This window comes from Glycine max, chromosome 1 (genome assembly GCF_000004515.6).
Source record: "Glycine max cultivar Williams 82 chromosome 1, Glycine_max_v4.0, whole genome shotgun sequence".
In the NCBI taxonomy this organism is placed as follows: Eukaryota; Viridiplantae; Streptophyta; class Magnoliopsida; order Fabales; family Fabaceae; genus Glycine; species Glycine max.
Window position 1 is genome coordinate 35,754,447 of NC_016088.4, and position 21,781 is coordinate 35,776,227.

The 21,781-nt window shown below is 35.2% G+C and overlaps 1 pseudogene; it reads left to right on the forward strand.

The window, feature by feature from the left end:
• The first annotated feature begins 249 nt into the window (after positions 1–249).
• On the forward strand, positions 250–17,720 carry LOC100814767 (uncharacterized; annotated as a pseudogene).
• The last annotated feature ends 4,061 nt before the right edge of the window (positions 17,721–21,781 follow it).

Below are 21,781 nucleotides of genomic sequence, written 5' to 3' on the forward strand. Positions count from 1 at the left end.
ATCTAATTTTTCTATTGTGCAGCTGTGATTTTGCAGTTTTTTTTTTTGACAATTTTGTTTTGCAGTTTAGTTTTGCTGAGTTTGATCGGGAGAAGCTAAGGTGATATTCATGTTGTGGATTCTTTGGTTGAGTAGTTTGTTTTACAGTTTGGCTTTGTTTGGCTGTTAGTTTTGAGTGTGGCAAATGGAAATTATACTTTCATACCCAAGTTTGGGTTTGGCTGAGAGAAGTTGAGGTTTAAGTTGAGGATGGCTGTTTTTTGTATGGTTTGTTAATTTTGGTGTTAATGGATTCTTATATGTTAATTCTGTTTAGTCACATGTGCAGATGTTTTGTCCACATGTTTATTTTTACTGATTTATATGGAGTTTATTGTGGTCTTATGTGTGTTTTGTGAATTTTCTTCTTTGTTTTGTTGGTGACAGGCTGTTAGCTTTGGTTTGCAGTGGTTGAGGTGGTAGTTTAGTTTTTTGGCCGTTTGACTATATGCTTGGTTTTTAACTGATGTTCTATTTTTCTTGGAGTTATTGTTCAGGGTTTGCGATTATAAAGTTATGGCACGTGTTGCTGATAAAATAAAATTGATAGATGGACCAAGGGAAACTCTTAAGCTTTCTGTATGGATCACTGATCTTTGGTTCATTGGGATTCCCGGAAAGACTGAACAAGCCGAAATGGTGGTTGTTGATTCTGATGTATGTTTTTGGCGGTTTTTTGGAATTATAAATTATGTTATTATATTATTGGTCATTCAATGAAGTATTTATATGCTTTCTATATTGTAGGGAGACGAAATCCATGTTGTTTGCAAGCAGGATTAGCTAAAGTCTCGCAAGGCTGATTTGAAATAAAATTTGACTTATGTGATGCATAATTTTAAAGTTATCAAGAATGATGGGAAATTCAGAGTTTGTAATCATGAATATAAATTATGTTTTACTGGAGTTATCGTTCTTAGGCAATGTGATATGAAACAGTTACCTTTTAGGAAATTCAGTTTTGTTGATTTTTCCAGTGTCATTGCTAGTCATTTTAAAATTGGACTCTTGGTTGATAAGATCGTTGTTTGCAATTTGTGGATTGATTTTGATTGACTTGCTTATGGCTTTTAAAGTAAGATACGTTTACCTTGTGGTTGTTTTAGATGTTATTGGCGTGGTTGATGAAGTGGTATTCCGATATGTGTCATCCAAAAATACGAGGGTTGTTTTGAATTTAAAGGATTTGAGGTTATCTTTTACAATTTAATTTGAGTGTGTGTGATTGTTGTTTGTATCTGATGATGATTGGGTTGTTCTGTTTTTTTGTTTAATGTCTTTGCGTTCGGTTTGGTTTCAGTTTGTATGAATGTTAGTCTTTTTCGCTATTTTTCTTCTTTGGCTTTGTTTACTAACTTTTATATTGTGCATGGCTGTGATTTTACAGTTTTTCTTTGGTTGACAAGTTTCTTTTGGGGTTTGCTTTTCCTCCGTTGCTAGGTTTGACTGTGAGAAGAAAAGGTAATGTTATGTTTGTGCATGTGTGTTTTAGCTTTCGTTTGGCTTTTACTGGGTTTGTTCTGATTTGTTGTCCTTTTGTTTTCTTCTTCAGGTGCAACACGCCTGTGGTTTACGTGTTTGTTTTTTTCCTAAAAAAGGAACTGTTGTGCCATGTGTCTGATGGATAAGCTAGCTTGCATTGTTTGATTGGACAGGTGGTTTGGGTGTTTTGTAGAATGGTGTTGGCTGTTGTGTTATTTTCGTTTGTTTCAGTTTCAGTTTGAGAGCAAAATGTTTGTTTGATTGGTCGTTTGTTTTCTAAATTTTATGTTGTGCATGGCTCTTATATTATAAAAGAGAAGCATAGGAAAATTACTGGTGTGACCCTTCTTAGAAAATTGCACCTGTCCCTTTTGCTGGGTTTATTGTCATTTTGATGAGTTTTTGGTTTGTCCTGAGCTTCTACACGTGGGTGCTTTACGTGTTGATTTTTTATCAACAAGTGGCTTACGTGTTAAGCAAGTGGTTTACGTGTTAATTTTTTATCAACAAGGAATTTTTGTGCCATGTGTTTAATGGCTAAGCTAGCTTCCACTCTTTGATGGGCACGTGGTTTGGGGTTTTGTGCAATGCCGTTGGTTGTTGTTGTGTCATTTTCGTTTCTTTCCCAGTTTGGTTTAGCTCTGTTGTTCGGTTGGTTGTGAGAAGAAAAGGTAATGTTTTTTTTGTTGAATGTCTTTGTCTAATTTTTCTATTGTGCATGGCTGTGATTTTACATTTTTCCTTTGGTTGAGAAGTTTGTTTTGCAGTTTAGTTTTGCTGAGGTTGATTGGGAGAAGCTAAGGTAATGTTCATGTTGTGCATTCTTTGCTTGAGAGGTTTGTTTTACAGTTTGTTTCATTTTCAAGTTTCAAAGGAAAATTGTTTGTTTGTTTGGTCGTTTGTTTTCTAACTTTTATGTTGTGCATGGCTGTGATTTTCCTTTTTGTTTCCCAGTTTGGTTTAGCTATGGTGTTCGGTTGGTTGTGAGAACAAAAGGTAATGTTTTTTTGTTGAATGTCTTTATCTAATTTTTCTATTGTGCAGCTGTGATTTTGCAGTTTTTTTTTTTGACAATTTTGTTTTGCAGTTTAGTTTTGCTGAGTTTGATCGGGAGAAGCTAAGGTGATATTCATGTTGTGGATTCTTTGGTTGAGTAGTTTGTTTTACAGTTTGGCTTTGTTTGGCTGTTAGTTTTGAGTGTGGCAAATGAAATTATACTTTTACCCAAGTTTGGGTTTGGCTGAGAGAAGTTGAGGTTTAAGTTGAGGATGGCTGTTTTTTGTATGGTTTGTTAATTTGGTGTTAATGGATTCTTATATGTTAATTCTTTTAGTCACATGTGCAGATGTTTTGTCCACATGTTTATTTTTACTGATTTATATGGAGTTTATTGTGGTCTTATGTGTGTTTTGTGAATTTTCTTCTTTGTTTTGTTGGTGACAGGCTGTTAGCTTTGGTTTGCAGTGGTTGAGGTGGTAGTTTATTTTTTCCGTTTGACTATATGCTTGGTTTTTAACTGATGTTCTATTTTTCTTGGAGTTTTGTTCAGGGTTTGCGATTATAAAGTTATGGCACGTGTTGCTGATAAAATAAAATTGATAGATGGATCAAGGGAACTCTTAAGCTTTCTGTAGGATCACTGATCTTTGGTTCATTGGGATTCCCGAAAGACTGAACAAGCCGAAATGGTGGTTGTTGATTCTGATGTATGTTTTTGGCGTTTTTTGAATTATAAATTATGTTATTATATTATTGGTCATTCAATGAAGTATTTATATGCTTTCTATATTGTAGGGAGACGAAATCCATGTTGTTTGCAAGCAGGATAGCTAAAGTCTCGCAAGGCTGATTTGAAAGAAAATTTGACTTATGTGATGCATAATTTTAAAGTTATCAAGAATGATGGGAAATTCAGAGTTTGTGATCATGAATATAAATTATGTTTTACTGGAGTTATGTTGTTAGGCAATGTGATATGAACAGTTACCTTTTAGGAAATTCAGATTTGTTGATTTTTCCAGTGTCATTGCTGGTCATTTTAAAATTGGACTCTTGGTTGGTAAGATCGTTGTTTGCAATTTGTGGATTGATTTTGATTGACTTGCTTATGGCTTTTCAAGTAAGATACGTTTACCTTGTGGTTGTTTTAGATGTTATTGGCGTGGTTGATGAAGTGGTATTCCGATATGTGTCATCCAAAAATACGAGGGTTGTTTTGAATTTAAAGGATTTGAGGTTATCTTTTACAATTTAATTTGAGTGTGTGTGATTGTTGTTTGTATCTGATGATGATTAGTGCTGATATATTGATACATTAATTGTTGTTTCCTTCTGATAGTGGACAGGTGCTATCCTGTACACTATGGGAAAATTACTGATGGAAGCTTGCTTGTGGGGCTTCTATGGAGGCTGGATCTTTGAGCTTCAATGAGGTCCTTTAATGGTGATTTTCCACCATGGAGATGCAGCGGAAGACAAAGGAGAAGAGGTGAGAGGAGGCGCCATCCACTAGGAATAAGCCATGGAAGAAGGAGCTTCACCACCAAGATGAGCCTTGGATAAGAAGCTTGGAGAGGATGCTTCAATGGAGGAAAAGAAAGAGGGAGAGAAAGAGAGAGGGGGGAGCACGAAATTGAAGGAAGAAAAAGGGAGAGAAGTTGAACTTTGAGTTGTGTCTCACAAGACTCTCATTCATCAAAGTTACAACAAGTGTTACACATGCTTCTATTTATAGACTAGGTAGCTTCCTTGAGAAGCTTTCTTGAGAAAACTTCCTTGAGAAGCTTCTTTGAGAAAACTTCCTTGAGAAGCTAGAGCTTAGCTACACACACCCCTCTCATAACTAAGCTCACCTCCTTGAGAAGCTTCCTTAAGAAGATTCCTAAAGAAGCTAGAGCTTAGCTACACACACCTCTCTAATAGCTAAGCTCACCTCCTTGAGATGAGAAGCTAGAGCTTAGCTACACACCCCCTATAATAGCTAAGCTCACCCCATGACAAAATACATGAAAATACAAAAAAAGTCCTACTACAAAGACTACTCAAAATGCCCGAAATACAAGGCTAAAACCCTATACTACTAGAATGGCCAAAATACAAGGCCAAACGAAGGAAAAACCTATTCTAATATTTACAAAGATAAGGGGCTCATACTTAGCCCATGGGCTCGAAATCTACCCTAAGGCTCATGAGAACCCTAGGGCCTTCCCTTGGATCTCTAGCCCAATCTACTTGGAGTCTTCTATCCAATGCCCTTGCGGGGTAGGATTGCATCATTCCCTCCACCTTGGAAAGGATTTGACCTCAAATCCGAGGTTCTTCATACTCTGGGCTCCTTCCCTCAACACCTGTAAAAAGAACAAAAACATATGTATTAGTGGTGTTTGGTATGTTGAAGTAAGGTAAGGTCTGAAAACCCATTTCCTGGGCATCTTCCCATGAAGGAACATGGTTCTCACCAACTCAATGAGTGGTGCTACAAGTATAGAAAAATATGGGACAAACCTTTTGTAAAAGTTTGTTAAGTCATGGAAGCCCCAAATTTTCTTATACTTGGTGGAGTGGGCCACTCAGGAATGACCTTTATTCTCTTAGGGTTCATGGGAACCCCTTGATCACTATTTGAAAAATTAAGAAAAGTAAGCAATAAAACATACCTTTTTCTGTATTTTCATATTGATTATTCCTACCAAAAAGTATGACAAACCTAAGGTGTCCCATATGAGTACCTAAGTTTGTATTGAAACTAAAAATAAGAACAAACCTACCTAATGGGTCCCTATGTACACAACATGAAGATGTTAGGTGCAGAGTGATTTTACAAAAGAGGGTTGCACCACTCAAAACATTCATCATACCACCTATTTTAGGGACTTGGTGCCTAATAATACCTATTTTGGGCACCAACAAAGCACAAGGATTTAAGCTCTTGCGAACCAAACCCTCATCCAACAACTCTTTACTTGAGGAATAAACTCAAGCCCAAGAGGTGTGGCAATGCTAGCAAGTGTCTTTTTACAAAGAGAAATGTGGAGGTTGTCTAAGAGGGAAAGTTTCTTTAATGTTTGTCTTTATTGTAAAATGAGTTTCCTTCTTAGCTAACCTCTTGGAGGAGACACTTACCTCCTTACACTTCTCTTTAACCACTAATGGTTGTCCTTCTTCTTGGGGGTAGATTTCTTCACTAGATTCTTCCCCTTTTGCTTCTTCACTTTCACTAGAGGAAGGTGAAGTAGTAGCCTCATCTTGGCTACTATAAATGTCTTGGCCCTCATAATCATGGTTTTTTGGTGGGGCATTGAGAAGTAATGTGTCCTCTTCCAAGACATTTAAAGCACTTTATAGAGCTAGTTTCTCTTGCATACTAGCCTTAGGGGCTTGCTTTTCTATTGTCTTCCCCTTATCATCTTTGGGCTTAGAAGGTGTCACCCTAAGATGCCTTGACCTTGGTCTTTCTTTGGATAAGAGTGAGAGCCATAAGATTTTGAAGTAGACTTCTTTTAAGTTGTTGCTCTACCCTTATTTCCCAATCTAAGTTAGCCTCTACATTGTCCTTCCCATGGAAGTATGGAGGTTAATGTTAGCCTCTTGAGGCTTTCTTTCCTTTTCTCTCCTATGGGAGTGAGGTCTAAGATGTGACCTATGCCTTCCTTCATAATAGTCACGAAGTTCTTCACTTAGGCTCTTGCAAGAGTTATGACTACTATAGGAGGCATGTTTTTCTTTTCATTTCTTTCATTATTTTCTTCTTTCTTCCTCTCTTATTTTCTTCTTTCATCTTGACTTATTTCTTCCACTCTTTTTTTCCTTTTTCTTTTCTCTCTTGTTTTTCTTTCCATAACTTGAGGGAACTCAACTCATCTAAGATTCTAGATAAAGGTCCTTATGACTAGTACCCTCACCATTAACACCTAGATGAATGATGACTCATGTTGGTTCCTAAGTTGCAGTTCTTTCTTGTTGGAGGTTTGAAAACAAAAGGTAAAAGAAATTATGGTTGAAACTATCCAAAATAAACACTAAAAGAGGTGTGAAAGATAAGGTAAAAAAACTAATTGGTAAAAGGAAACCTATCTAGGCGGTTTGACAATGGATGGTAAAGGAAATAAGCTATGAAAGTAAGCAAGAAATGTAAACTAGGCGAATCCTAAGAGTGTTTGGTTGACCACATTCAAGGTTCCCAACAAAACACTCACTATCCTAGGGAAAAAATTGCCTAAAATTATTACACACAAATGGAAGTTTGGTAACCTATTGGAGGCTCCCAACACACTTCCAATGAAAGGCCTTTTTGTTACAAAACTTGAAAGCAATGAAGGTAAGTAAATTGCAAATTACAAAATTAAAAAAACGGTCCTCAATTTTGGTGGTTGTTCTCTCTTTGGTGATTCACTCAATTTGGAGTGCTTCTTAGTCCAATAGCTCTTAAGGTGGTTGGCCCCTTGCTTCTTGACTCAGATTCTTCAAGGGATGACACCAATCCTCCTTTCCAATTCCCTATATGGCAACTCACAAACAAAGAAACAAAGAGACAAGCAATAACCAAAGACCAAAAAAATGAAATGAAAGATAAACCAATGGAGTTTTTAACAAGACAATTTTTCAAGGATTAGTCAACAATTAAAGCAATGAAAAGGACATAGAAGCAAGCTAGGACTAAAAGAGAAACTTAGAATGGCTCTAGAGTAGAGTAAAAAAACCTAAAAAAAAAGACTCAACAAACCTCTGGCTTTGGCACTTGTCTTCACACTAATTTTCAATTGAAATTTCCAATTATAGAATAAATTTTGAGCCAAAACAACAAGCACACTTCCCTTTCACCTTTTTTTTTTCTGGATACTGATTTTCCTGCCAACTTGTGTGATTTTTCGTATTTTTTCCTTTTATCCAAATCACTTGTTTCTTTTTTTTTTTTTTTAACTTTTTTCCAGATGTCTAGAAAACTCAGTAAAAATTTCAGCTTAAAATTCGAAGTAACCAATTCTCAGTAATTTTTACAAGTTTGTATGTCCAAGCTGCCAGCACCAGCGATTTTTTTTTTAAGCATGGTATATTGATTGCCTTGGGCTTACTTTCAACCTTCCTATGTATGTTGAACTCACTAGTATTGTTTACCACAGTTTTAGGAGTTCAATATTCACTTAGGATCAACATTTCAGCCAGCAATTCAATCACCAAAACTCAAATTCACAATAGACACAATCATAAGGAAACCTAAAAGTTCAAGAAAAGGTTCACAATCAAAGACTCTCTAAGAATTTTGCATGAACATGTTAAGGACTAATTAACATGAAAGATTTGAATCAAATAAAATAATAGGCTAAAATAATTTCATACACTCATGAACAAATGAGTTAGACAAAGAAACAAGAAAATAAAATTCAGCACAACATAAGAAATCTTATGTGACAAGTTTCATGACTAGACATGACTTCTATGACAAAACTACAATAGGTGAACAAGTCACTCTAGATTTTTGAGGTTTTCTTCTAATTTGATAATTTTGTAAGAATTTTATGATTTAGGTTTCAGCCACAAAAAATAACAAGACAAAACTCAAAGGAATCTAAACTCAACACAATTCATGGTTCAAGAACAAGAACAAGAAATTTGAACCATAGAAAATCAAATGTAGCTTTTATAGCAAGTTTAATCGATGGAAACTCTAAAGAATCAAGTTAACAACATTTAGCACAAGACATATGAGGAGATACATGGAGAAAAAATGAAGAAACAACAATGGAAGAGAAGGTAAAGCAAAAAAAATTAATGGAGATTTAAGGAGCACCTACTTGAAGCTCTTGTGCTCTGATTACCACTTGATGGAAGCTTGCTTGTGGGGCTTCTATGGAGGCTGGATCTTTGAGCTTCAATGGGGTCCTTTAATGGTGATTTTCCACCATGGAGATGCAGTGGAAGACAAAGGAAAAGAGGTGAGAGGAGGCACCATCCATTAAGGAATAAGCCATGGAAGAAGGAGCTTCACCACCAAGATGAGCCTTGGATAAGAAGCTTGGAGAGGATGCTTCAATGGAGGAAAAGAAAGAGGGAGAGAAAGAGAGAGGGGGGAGCACGAAATTGAAGGAAGAAAAAGGGAGAGAAGTTGAACTTTGAGTTGTGTCTCACAAGACTCTCATTCATCAAAGTTACAACAAGTGTTACACATGCTTCTATTTATAGACTAGGTAGCTTCCTTGAGAAGCTTTCTTGAGAAAACTTCCTTGAGAAGCTTCTTTGAGAAAACTTCCTTGAGAAGCTAGAGCTTAGCTACACACAACCCTCTCATAACTAAGCTCACCTCCTTGAGAAACTTCCTTAAGAAGATTCCTAAAGAAGCTAGAGCTTAGCTACACACACCTCTCTAATAGCTAAGCTCACCTCCTTGAGATGAGAAGCTAGAGCTTAGCTATACACACCCTATAATAGCTAAGCTCACCCCCATGACAAAAAACATGAAAATGCAAAAAAAAAAGTCCTTACTACAAAGACTACTCAAAATGCCCAAAAATACAAGGCTAAAACCCTATACTACTAGAATGGCTAAAATACAAGGCCTAGACGAAGGAAAAACCTATTCTAATATTTACAAAGATAAGCGGGCTCATACTTAGTCCATGGGCTCGAAATCTACCCTAAGGCTCATGAGAACCCTAGGGCCTTCCCTTGGATCTCTAGCCCAATCTACTTGGAGTCTTCTACCCAATGCCCTTACGGAGTAGAATTGCATCAATTACTGCTTACAGTTTTTGTCTTATTTGAATGATATTGAAGATGAAAGGCCGATCATTATTCTCTTGACTCATGCTAGGATTAAGGAAGCACAGGGTCAGTGTAATGTTAGATTTCTCAATTTCCAAGCTTACTAGATTATATTTTTTTTGGGTCTAATCTGTAGGATCATATCCGGCATCAGTCAGTAATTCTTTCAAGGCGTCTAAACTCATGATCAATGACCTTGTGCTGGAAATTCAAGAATTTAGAGAGATATATTTTGGCAATGTGTTACTTATGTGATTGTAATTTCAAATTGTTAAATATATAAGTAATGTTTGCTGGGCTTTTGCATTTGTTGTATTGTTATAGTCTTTTAGATTTAGGGATCGAGGTTAGATCAATTTTGGCGCCTATTGGACAAGGGAGTTCACAGGTTTTAGGGTCATCTCAATTATCATCAAAAGATGCGTTTCTGTCAAAGACTAAAGTAAAAAATATCTCTCAGAATAATGTCATTTTAGAGGTGATGTTCTTATTCATTTGTATCTTTTCTTTGTAGAAAATCTAATGTCAGTTTCTTCAAATAGGAGTTTGTTTGTGTTACTGTCGCCAAGATTACAACTATAGTGATGGACAACTATTCATGGTGCTATCCGGCTTGTGGTCAATGTTATAAAAAAGCTGACATGCAAACTGTGCCGTTCACATGTCCGTGTGGCAAAGAGAATGATCAACCTGTACTGAGGTGATTGATTCACTGTTTAATTAGTATGACGTTCATCAGGTTGAGGTGATGGTTAATCACAAGGGTGAACAAACCAAATTTTTGATCTGGGATCGTGAATGTGCACAGTTAATTGGTCAGTTAGCGGATGATGTCAACAGGCTCAAAATAGAAGTATGTTATTGTATTGTCATGCAATGTTTTTTAATTTACACTGAACATTTGTTACCTTGCTATCGATTTTCATTCTTCTTTTTGTGCGTAAGGATGGGGATGTTGATTTAAATGCCTCTCCTCAAGCACTAGATAGGCTATTGGGTTGTTTCCTTGCATTCAAAGTGAAGGTGCAACCAAGGTTCAGGAATTCTGTTGTTCTTAAATATTCAGATGAATCAGACTTGATCAATGCTATGCTAGATATGATTCCCGATAGTGAGGTTGTGTTTTGTCAAATCTATTTTAGTTATTATGAGTGTATGCATATATTCCATTTGTTTTTTAATTGTCGATTCATATATCATCTAGCCATGTTGCAAGATCGAGAATTCAATACTTGAGTCGACCGATCCTACAATGCTTGAATCTGTGAGCTAACATTGTCTTTCTCTGTTTTTCTTGGTGTATGTTGCAATGATGGCAACAAAATTTAGTTGACTCATCAATCAATATTTTATGCAGCAATCTTTGTCTATTACCGCTGAACATGATCGGTCAATGCTTGGCTCAAGTGAGCCTACAAAGTTTGAATCTGTAAGTTGGGGTTGTCGTTGTGTGTTTTTGCTGGTGTATTTTTGGATGATGTCAACAAAATTTAGCTTACTGATCAATTAATATTTTATGCAGCAATCTGTGTCTGTTACTGGGGGATCATGACCCTCTTCTCAGGATTCCATTGACACCAACTAAGCGCGTATCTTCTGATGAGTTGGATAATGAGCGAAAAAGCTTTTAGATTTCACCTGTTGAAGCTTCCTCGAACAAATTAGCCAAGCATTCTCAGCCTGAATGAATTATGTTGTTGAGATGTTGCCTTGAATGTTTTTTATGATCGTATGGTCAAATTGTAATATTTACCCCATCGTAGTTTTTGTGGTTTTTAAACTCTTTGCATGGAGGACGTTGTTGGAACATTAATTTTCGTTAAATAGATTTTGTAGTTGCAAAAAAAACTAGTTTTTCCCTCTTTGATTAAATGAAACAGTAGTTTTTTGGGACTTTGCATTACTCTATTTGTTAACCCTGTGATGAAATTCCAATTTGTGCATTGTTGTTGTCAAAACCTTAATGAATGTAATCAATTCAAGTTAGCTGATGAATGTTAACGAGTCAAGATAACTGATAAAGATATATTGAATACAAGGATTATATCGATTCAATACAAGAATGTTGATAAATGTTAACAAGTCCAGATAACTCATGAATTAAGGTTTTTTTTTAGGGAATTACACATGAACTAAAATATAAGCTGACATTTACTAATTAAAAACTCAGTTTTTTTACTACTCAAATATTAATGGTAAGTCATTAGAATCAGTAAAATAGGAAATTTCTATTGCACAACTAATTTGAAAATTTAGTATAATCAGTACTAAGTAAGGACAGATTCAAGGCAAGGATTATTTCGATTCTATCAGAGATGAGAATTGCAAATATGACACATTGATCAATCAAAGAGAGATTGGACAGCGTTCGATATCAAAGTTTTCTCTACCCTGCATCTTTAGTTGTAGTTTTGTGTTGTAATTTCAATTTAATGCTAAATTTTCTTTTTTATCTTTCTCTACCCTGCATCTTTAGTTGTAGTTTTGTGTTGTAATTTCAATTTGATGCTCAATTTTTTTTATTACAATGATAACTGTCAAAATGTCAAATCACATTTAATCTAGCAAACGCAGATTTGATATTTTCCATCTCTTGCTTTATGTCAATTAAGATTTGTTTATTAAAATTTACGCATGAATCTTTAGCTGTAATTTTGGATGCCAAAATAAATCTGTTCATTAATTATGAAATCCATTATATAAAAACGTCAAATCACATTTAATCCCCCAAACTGGCATTTTATATTTGGCATCTATTGGTTGATGTCAATTAACATTTGTTTATTAATTTACAAAATATTCCATCCTTTTTTATAAATTGCGTTCTAAATTCTTGACCTCTAAAAATGCAGATCAATCACATAGTCGATTCTATATCCAGAACTTACTCCTCTATATACAGTATCTTTACAGTTGAGTCTGATCATTCCTACATGACTGATTTTCGAAACTACTTTAATTCAACTTGCATGTTTAATTTTGTTTTTATTACACAATTGAACATTTGGAATTACTTTGATGTATAATTTCGTCTCTGTGTATTTCAAATCTTTGTTGTGGTGAATTGATATACCAAACAACTTCATTGATATCAACTGCAAACATGCAAAAGAATGCACATGCAAATGCATGTACCTCAGGTAAAGCCATAATGTATAGAAAAGGTATCCTGCAAAAAAAAAAAAGGCTCAGCCTAACAGATCACATGAGGCAAGTATAATTTCCACTCTGAAAGATATACAATGTCATGGTGAGAAATTATAAATAAGATGTTTTCTTTTATAAATACATTAATCTGTTCGACTTGACTTAATTTGTCTCTATTCTTAAGTCATGACAGCTGATTCATTAGAAGATATAAATTATGAATCTCCACAAGGTATGATGATAGAAAATCCTTACTCACTTTTTTGCCCAAATTTTAATTATATCTATGATATCTAACGTAAATTGTTACGACATCTGATTCTAATTCTTTCTCTGACGATGAAAATTATGAATCCAATACTAGTGAAGCTGCAATCGATACTGAAGGTAATAATTATAGCTCTGATATAACGTTAACGATATCAACTGATATCCTTTGAATTAAATTCCACTATCTCATTAGACAATTTCAGGCTATTCTGACTTGGGTGATCAGGCCATGGAATGTAGACATTGCAATGCAAAAATGTGGTATGATGAAAGAATTTCAAAAGATAGAAATACAACAAGTCCAAAATTCACCTTATGTTGTGGAGATGGGAAAGTTGAGCTTCCATTATTACAAAGTCCACCGAAATATCTTGAACGACTTTTGTTTGATGGTAAAGCAAGTGATAGTAAAAATTATCAGTGTAACATACGGACATACAACATGATGTTTGCCTTTACGTCTGCTGGTATTAAGCTAGACAAATCAATTAATGAAAGTAGAGGACCTCCTACAATTAGAATTTAGGGTCAACCATGCCATCGAATAGGCAGCTTATTACCAATGCTTGGAAAGCAACCAAAATTTTCACAATTGTATATCTTTGATACGCAGAATGAAGTTGAAAATAGAATTAATACAATGAGGTAGTACTTCTTTTGTTTCTTTTATTATCAAATATGAAGAATTCTAATTCGGAAAGCGTGTTTTGTGACACCAATGGATGTATTTTTATATTGTTTTTTGCAGTCAACATGTTGAAATTCAACTAGAGATTGTTTCAACTTTAAGTCAAATGCTGGATGAGTACAATGTCCATGCAAAAAGTTTTAGAATGGCCAGGGACAGATTGACAGATAGTCAAGTCGATAATGTAAAATTGAGAATGATAGCTGCACGTGAGAAAGATGGTCGTACATACAATCTCCCAAATGTTTCTGAAGTTGCTGCTCTGATTGTTGGTGATTTTGATCCAGACTCAAGAAGGAATATTATTGTTGAAACTCAAAATGGAGAATTACAAAGAATCCATGAATTACACTCTAGCTATCTAGGACTCCAATACCCTTTACTCTTCCCTTATGGTGAAGATGGATATAGACCTGATATACTTCACCGTTGTACACCTAGCAGCAGAAAAAGGAAGAGAAATCGTCTAACGATGAGAGAGTGGTTTGCTTATAGACTACAGTCCAGATCAAATGAAGCACAAACTTTGTTGCATTCTAGAAAACTATTCCAACAATTCATTGTTGAAGCATACACGATGGTTGAGTCTGAAAGACTTAGCTACATTAGGAACAATAAAAAAAAACTTAGAGTTGACAAGTATTGTAGTTTACAAACATCATTGGATGCTGGAAGCAGTAAAGACTCTTCTAAAGGAAAAAGAGTGATTTTGCCGTCAACCTTTGTTGGCAGTCCACGCTATATGGACCTACTTTATTTTGATGGTATGGCAATATGCAGCCATGTGGGTTTTCCAAATCTTTTTATTACTTTAACCTGTAATCCAAATTGGCCTGAAATCCGTAGAGTACTTGCACCTTTGAATCTAAAAGCAGCAGATAGACCGGATCTTATCTCACGTGTTTTCAGATTGAAGTATGAGCAGATGCTTTTTGACTTAACAAAAAAACACCTGCTTGGAAAAGTAGTCGCATGTGAGTTTGCCATTTATATGCTTTTTAAAGTTACACATTTGTTTATTGCTTTTCATTTTTCCTTGATATAATACAACTATACAGAATTTCTATATTATTGTTCCACTATTAATACAATCAGCTAACAATTGCAGATATGCACACAATTGAATTTCAAAAAAGAGGACTTCCTCATGTGCATTTATTGCTATTCTTACATCCAGATAATAAATATCCATCTTCAGATGACATTGACCACATAATATCAGCAGAAATTCCTTCGCATGAAAATGACCCTGAACTCTATACATTAGTCCAAAATCATATGGTACATGGGCCATGTGGAATTCTCCAACCTAAGTCTCCATGTATGAAAGAAGGCAAGTGTAGCCGTTTTTACCCTAAAATGTTTCACCCTCAAATTTTTTTAGATTCAAATGGCTATCCAATCTATCCTAGAAGAAAAGATGGTCGTACCATTTCAAAGAATAGAGTTATTATTGATAATAGATATATAGTACCTTACAATGCAAAATTGCTAAGGAAATACCAAGCACATATAAATATTGAATGGTGTAATCAAAATACTTCCATTAAATATCTATTTAAATATATAAACAAAGGTTATGACAGAGTCACTGCTGTTGTTATTCATGATGCTAATGGTACACTTGAGAATGCTATCAGTCAAAATGATGAGATTAAAGAATATGTGGATTGCAGGTAATATTAATTCAACATGTATACTTAAGTTACTCATTGTTTCTTTAATTAATTCTTTTAATTATGAATTTTTTATGTCAGATATATTTCTCCATGTGAAGCTACTTGGAGAATTTTTGGTTTTCCAATACATTCTAGAAAGCCTGCTGTGGAGAGATTACATTTTCATCTGCCAGGACAACACAGTGTTCTTTAAGAAGATGATGATGATATAGATGATATCCTGTCAAAGCCAAGTATTTCAGATTCAAAATTCTTAGCTTGGATGAATAGCAACAAATGTTTTTCAGAGGGTAGAAATCTGACTTATTCATAATTTGTTTCCAAATTTGTCTACAACCAAAAGGCTAGATCATGGAACCTTAGAAAGAAAGGCAATACAATTGGCAGGCTGATATGGGTTCCACCAACGACTAGTGAATTGGTTTATCTAAGAATGATGCTTACTGCATGCAAAGGAGCTACTTCATTTGAGGATATTAGAACAGTTGAAAATATTCTATATCCTACATATAGAGAAGCATGCTTTGCAATGGGTTTTTTGCAAGATGACAGAGAATTTGTGGAAGCAATCAAAGAAGCTAAGGACTGGGGTACAACTAATTATTTGAGGAAATTATTTGTGTTAATGCTATTATCAGGTGTCATTACTAAACCTGAAGAACTTTGGAGTCAGACATGGAATTGGTTAGCTGAAGACATTGCATATCATTATAAAAAAACAACTCTGAACACAGGTTAGTTTTAATCAATTTGTAACTTTCTATATTGAATAACATCACAGATATGCATTGTTTAACTATCTCCTTTATCATTTTTTAGAATTACACATTGATGATGAGCAACTTAAAAATTTAACATTACTGGAAATTGAAAAACTTCTGCATGCAAACCAAAAATCACTCAGAGACTATCCTACAATGCCATATCCTGAGGGCGAAATCCTGCATCGTGTCTAGAGAATAGCTTGATATTTTCTGAACTTAATTACAACAATGATGAGGCTAGATCAGAATTCGAAAATCTTTTTCTATCCATGACAGGTAATCTACCAATTCATATATTATAAATTGCATTTAACAAAGTTAAATTCCATCTGTATTTTCTAATTTTCCATCCGCTAATTCTTCATTTCTATCAAATCTCAACTTATTTTTTATTCTAGACGAACAAAAACAAATTTATCACAAAATTATGGAAGCTGTCAACAAAAATGAAGGTGGCATGTTTTTCTATATGGATATGGAGGTACAGGAAAAACATACATATAGAGAACATTAGCAAGTTCACTGAGGGCAAAAAATCAAATTGTGATTATGGTTGCTTCTAGCGGCATAGCTTCTTTGTTATTGCCAGGAGGCAGGACTGCTCATTCCAAATTTAAGATACCTATGCCAATTTTTGAAGACTCAACATGCAATATACTTCAAGGAAGTCAACTAACAGAATTGTTAAATCAGACAAATCTGATAATTTGGGATGAAGCACCCATGGCACACAAATTTTTCTTTGAAGCACTTGATCAAACTTTAAGAGACATTATTAAAGAAAAAAAAATCCCAATAAAATTTTTGGAGGCAAAGTTATTGTATTTGGTGGAGATTTCCAACAAATTCTGCCAGTTATTCCAAGAGGAAGTCATTCAGACATTATAAATGCAACAATCAATTCATCATATTTGTGGCCTTCCTGTGAAGTCTTAACACTCACCAAAAACATGCGTTTACTAGGCAATGCCCAATTAATTGATGATCAAGAAACTACTAAATTTGCAAAGTGGATTCTAGATATTGGAGATGGAGTTATTGGGAATCAAAATGATGGATATGCTACCATTGAAATTCCTGAGTACCTACTGATTACGGAATATAATGACCCCATTGATGCTATAGTCAAATCAACATTTCCAGATTTATATCAACATCACAGTAATCCTGAATTCTTCAAATCTAGAGCAATATTAGCTTCCACCAATGAAATAGTTGAAGAGGTCAATGATTATATACTTTCCTTGATTCCAGGTCAGTATTTATTCTTTATTTAACTTTGCATGCTACCTCAAATAAATATAATAGGTGAACAAATGGAATACTTAAGCTCTGATTATATAGAGAAGTCAGAAACCATTGACAGTTGGCATTTCCAATCAATCACAACTGAATTTCTCAATTCACTAAACACATCTGGTCTACCAAATCATCGTATCAAGCTAAAAATTGGTAGTCCTATAATGTTGCTAAGAAACTTAGACCAAACGCAAGGACTCTGTAATGGTACTAGATTAATAGTTACTAGACTAGCCAAACATGTCATTGTAGCTGAAATCATTTCTGGCAAAAATCTTGGCGATAATGTTTACATCCCAAGAATGTCAATGTCACCTTCATAATCACCATGGCCTTTCAAGCTTTTAAGAAGACAATTTCCAATCATGCTATCATATGCAATGACGATTAACAAGTCTCAGGGCCAATCACTTTCTATGGATGGACTTTATTTGCCAAAACCAGTCTTTAGCCATGGGCAATTATGCATTGCATTATCAAGGGTCAATTCAAGGCAAGGATTAAAAGTTCTTATTCATGATAAAGACCAAAAAAAATATGACTTCTACTACTAATGTAGTCTTCAAAGAGGTTTTCAAAAATCTTACAAGGTAACTCTAAATTTTCAAACAACAAATTGTACTATCTATTGGCAACAATTTCTAACTGTTATCTTACTTATATACATTCTAACATACAGCCAAAGATGATATCATATATTACAATGTTAAATTTTACATTGTCAGGTATGTAATCTTAATCACCACATTAATATCTTCCATTTATAATTTCATTTACTTAAGGTTATATTATTTAGCAGTTTATCACAGCTTAACATTTGCTTTGACATTTACATGTACACATTTTCTTTATTTCTCTGCGAAATATACATGTACACATTTTCTTTATTTCTCTGCGAAATATAGAAATTTAAATTGCTGAAGTTCAATGATGAAATATCTAGCGTTCATATGCTACTGCTTATATGATAATTATGCTTTAAACAATATTTTTAAAAAATCGTTCATGCCAATCGTCCAAATGTAGCACATCATGTTGCATATACTGCATTCGTTCAAACAACATCATTCTTATTTTACACAAAAAAACTACATTTAAAAAATCCAGTTATCCAACATGACATAATCAGCTTTAAATAATTCCCATATATATCCTTAAAACATGATATCATGAAAAAATACCATATCATACCCCCTCTGCAATACATTAAAAATGAAAGGCTAACAAGCAATTCTAGAAGTTGGCCCAATGCTCATATCTTGGCCCGATAAATTTACACAGTTACTGCCCTACAATACCAACGGTCTTAAGCTTCTAATTCGAACAAAAACTCTCCATCTACTTCGCACCTCTTTAATTCACAATTATTGATATCACATCTATTCACAACCGTGTGGCATTGGAAAGAAGCAAATATTAAATACCACACTCTAGAAAGGCCCATCATCTACTTTCTTCTGCAAATCCTTTTTCATTTCTCTATCCAAACTCTATTTTCACGCCATGCACAAAATGAGCACCACATCTTCAACCGCATCAACTGAGGTAAGTCATTTCTACTCTTTTCTTTACGGCACCTACCTTTTTGTTGGGTTTATTGTCATTTTCATGGGTTTTTGGTTTGTGGTTTTTCTGCTATGTGTCTGATGCACGTGGTTTGGGGGTTTTGTGCAATGTCGTTGGTTTTTGTTGTGTCATTTTCCTTTCTTTCTTTTTCAAGTTTGAAAACAAAACTGGATTTGAAGGTGTCAGGCCCTCTTTGGTCGTTTCTTTTCTAACTTTTATGTGCATGGTTATCATTTTCATTTTTGTTTTCCACTTTTGTTTTGTTCTGTTCTTGCCGTTGTTCTGTTTTTTCGTTTAATGTCTTTGCCTTTGATTTGGTTTCGGTTTGTATGTGCATTAGTCCTTTCCGTTGTTTTTCTTTTTTGGTGTTTTGTTTACAAACCTTTATATTGTGCATCCCTGTGATTTTACAATTTTCCTTTGGTTGACAAGTTTCTTTTGACGTTTGCTTTTATATCCCTGTGATTGCAGATGAAAAATGGCATCATCCGACCACCATTGATCATCCAATTTATCGCTGCCTTCAACAATGACAAGGTCATCTTTTTTCCCAATTCTTCCATTACTATTATTGTTACATATACATGCATTTATATTTCCCACTTTTTTTTTCACAATACCATACAACTTCCAGCGTTCTATCATACACAATGGGCACCAAACTATACTGAGTTTGTTCATCTCAGATACAATGGAGCCATTTATGAAATACGAGTCTGACAACACAAAGACAAAGTGTATTTAGCAGATGGACTCCAAAACTTCCAGAAAGATTTGAAAATCTATGAGTCAACCAACATCAACTTTTTTGCATGTGACCATCACTCTGTTTTTGACATACATTTCATACCACCACTGGAGCGGCAAACTTGCGGCAGGTAGAGACATTCATCCAGAAAGCACATCTGGACTCTTCAACTTACTCAGGAAATGCTGGATGATCCTGAACCCCTGGTAACCTGACTTTCTTATCTTAATCTCTTTAAACACATTTTACCATTTTAACAATTTTACTTTTTCCAAATTACAGAAACTCCCACATTGTACAGAAGTTCCTCTTAAAGCTTGCGGTAACCACATGACAGTCTTAAGGCGACATGACCCCCCACTGCAATTGAAAGTTGAAACCCTAAATCCTGCTATTGGTGGAAAAGGTGTTGTCCAACCATGGTATGATTTTCTTGAAGAAATGGATTTTGATGATGGAGATGAAATCTCTATTTATTATAGGTATTATGAAAAAAATTTGGGATATCATAATTAGGAGGCAGGAGGATTGGGAAGATAGTGACAGCAACTAGGCTATTTTATCATTTTGCTGTTAATATTTTGTTGTTCCAACAAACAATGTTAATGTTTTGTTGTTAATTGTCCATGAACAAGTAGATTAATGTTTTGCTGTTAATTTTCATTTCCCTATTAATCAGCTTTATCATTTTGGTGTCCATGAACAAGTAGAAAACGCTAACGAAACAACCCGTGCATGTGCACGGGTTGCAGACTAGTTTAAGTTAGAAATATTACACTAATACTCATGCAGAAAAGACGAAAATAGTGATTAAAAAATAAGTGATATTTATGTAATTTGCTCTTGCTTTTGACACACTTGCCAACATGGTTGACATTACCTTGACCGAAGCAAAACCTTGGCGATGTAAGCTCCATTGGAGCTTGTAGGCCTAGGATCTTCTTCATCAATGGATTTCTTTGCTTCTTGGAAGATAAATGGCAGCGGAATGGAGAAGGAAGAGAGAGAGGAGACACCACTTCAAGGAGAAGATGAGTCTAGAAGAAGCTCACCACCATAGGAGGCCATGGATAAGAGCTTGGAGGAAGAAAGAGATAAATGAAGGGAGAGGGAGAGAAGAGCACAAAATTTTATGCTCTAAAAGAGCTCTGAAATCTGAAGTTAATATTCAAATGATCAAAGTTTAAAAAAATGCACACACATGACCTCTATTTATAGCCTAAGTGTCACACAAAATTGGAGGGAAATTTGAATTTCAATTCAAATTTCACTTGAATTTGAAATTGAATTTGTGGAGCCAAACTTTGGAGCCAAAATTTCACTAATTATGATTAGTGAATTTTAGTTATGGTTCAGCCCACTAATCCAAGATCAATTCCAAGATTCTCCACTAAGTGTGCTTAGGTGTCATGAGGCATGTAAAGCATGAAGGACATGCACAAAGTGTGACTATATGATGTGGCAATGAGGTGTAGTAAGCAAATGCCCCCCCCCCCCCCCCTCTAAAATTTAATTGGATTGGGCTTCTACCAATTCAATTAAATTTATTTCCAACCACACACATCAAATATTCACTTAGTGCATGTGAAATTACAAAACTACCCCTAATACAAAAAACTAGTCTAGGTGACCTAAAATACAAAGGCTGAAAAATCTTATATTTCTAGGGTACCCTACCTACATTATGGAGCCCTAAATACAAGACCCAAAATTAATGAAACCTTAATATAATATGTACAAAGATAAGTGGGCTCATACTTAACCCATGGGCCCGAAATCTACCCTAAGGCTCATGAGAACCCTAGGGCCTTCTCTTGCATCTCTAGCCCAATCTTCTTGAAGTCTTCTATCCAATGCCTTTGCGGGGTAGGATTGCATCACTTGGATTGGTTGAACTGTGAGGAAAATTTCCCAAACTGGGTTCTTTTAGAAACTTATTCCTCAAATGGGGTTGTTTCTAAACATATTCCTGAGGGGTGCTCTTTTTTCACGTAGACTCCATGCATGGCGCCACCACCATTAGCGCTTTCGTCAGGGACGTGCCACGTGGCGCTGGTGTCGCCATTCCTACCAGCGCCTTCCCTTTTGGCGACATGGCGTTGAAGACGCCAGCATCAATGGCGAGTTGTTCATGGCGCCAGTCAAACTGGCAACTTACGTGTAGGTGCAGCTTTTTAGCTATTGCAGGGAGAGCAACAGCAGTGAGTGAGAAGCGCAATTACGGTTGGCGACAATAAAGAAAACGCCCACAGCCTTAGCTTTTTAGGGTGTTTAAATACACCATCTGATCCATCATTTTTTTAGCTGTTATCCCTTGGTTTTGCTTTCGTTTTCGTGGCTT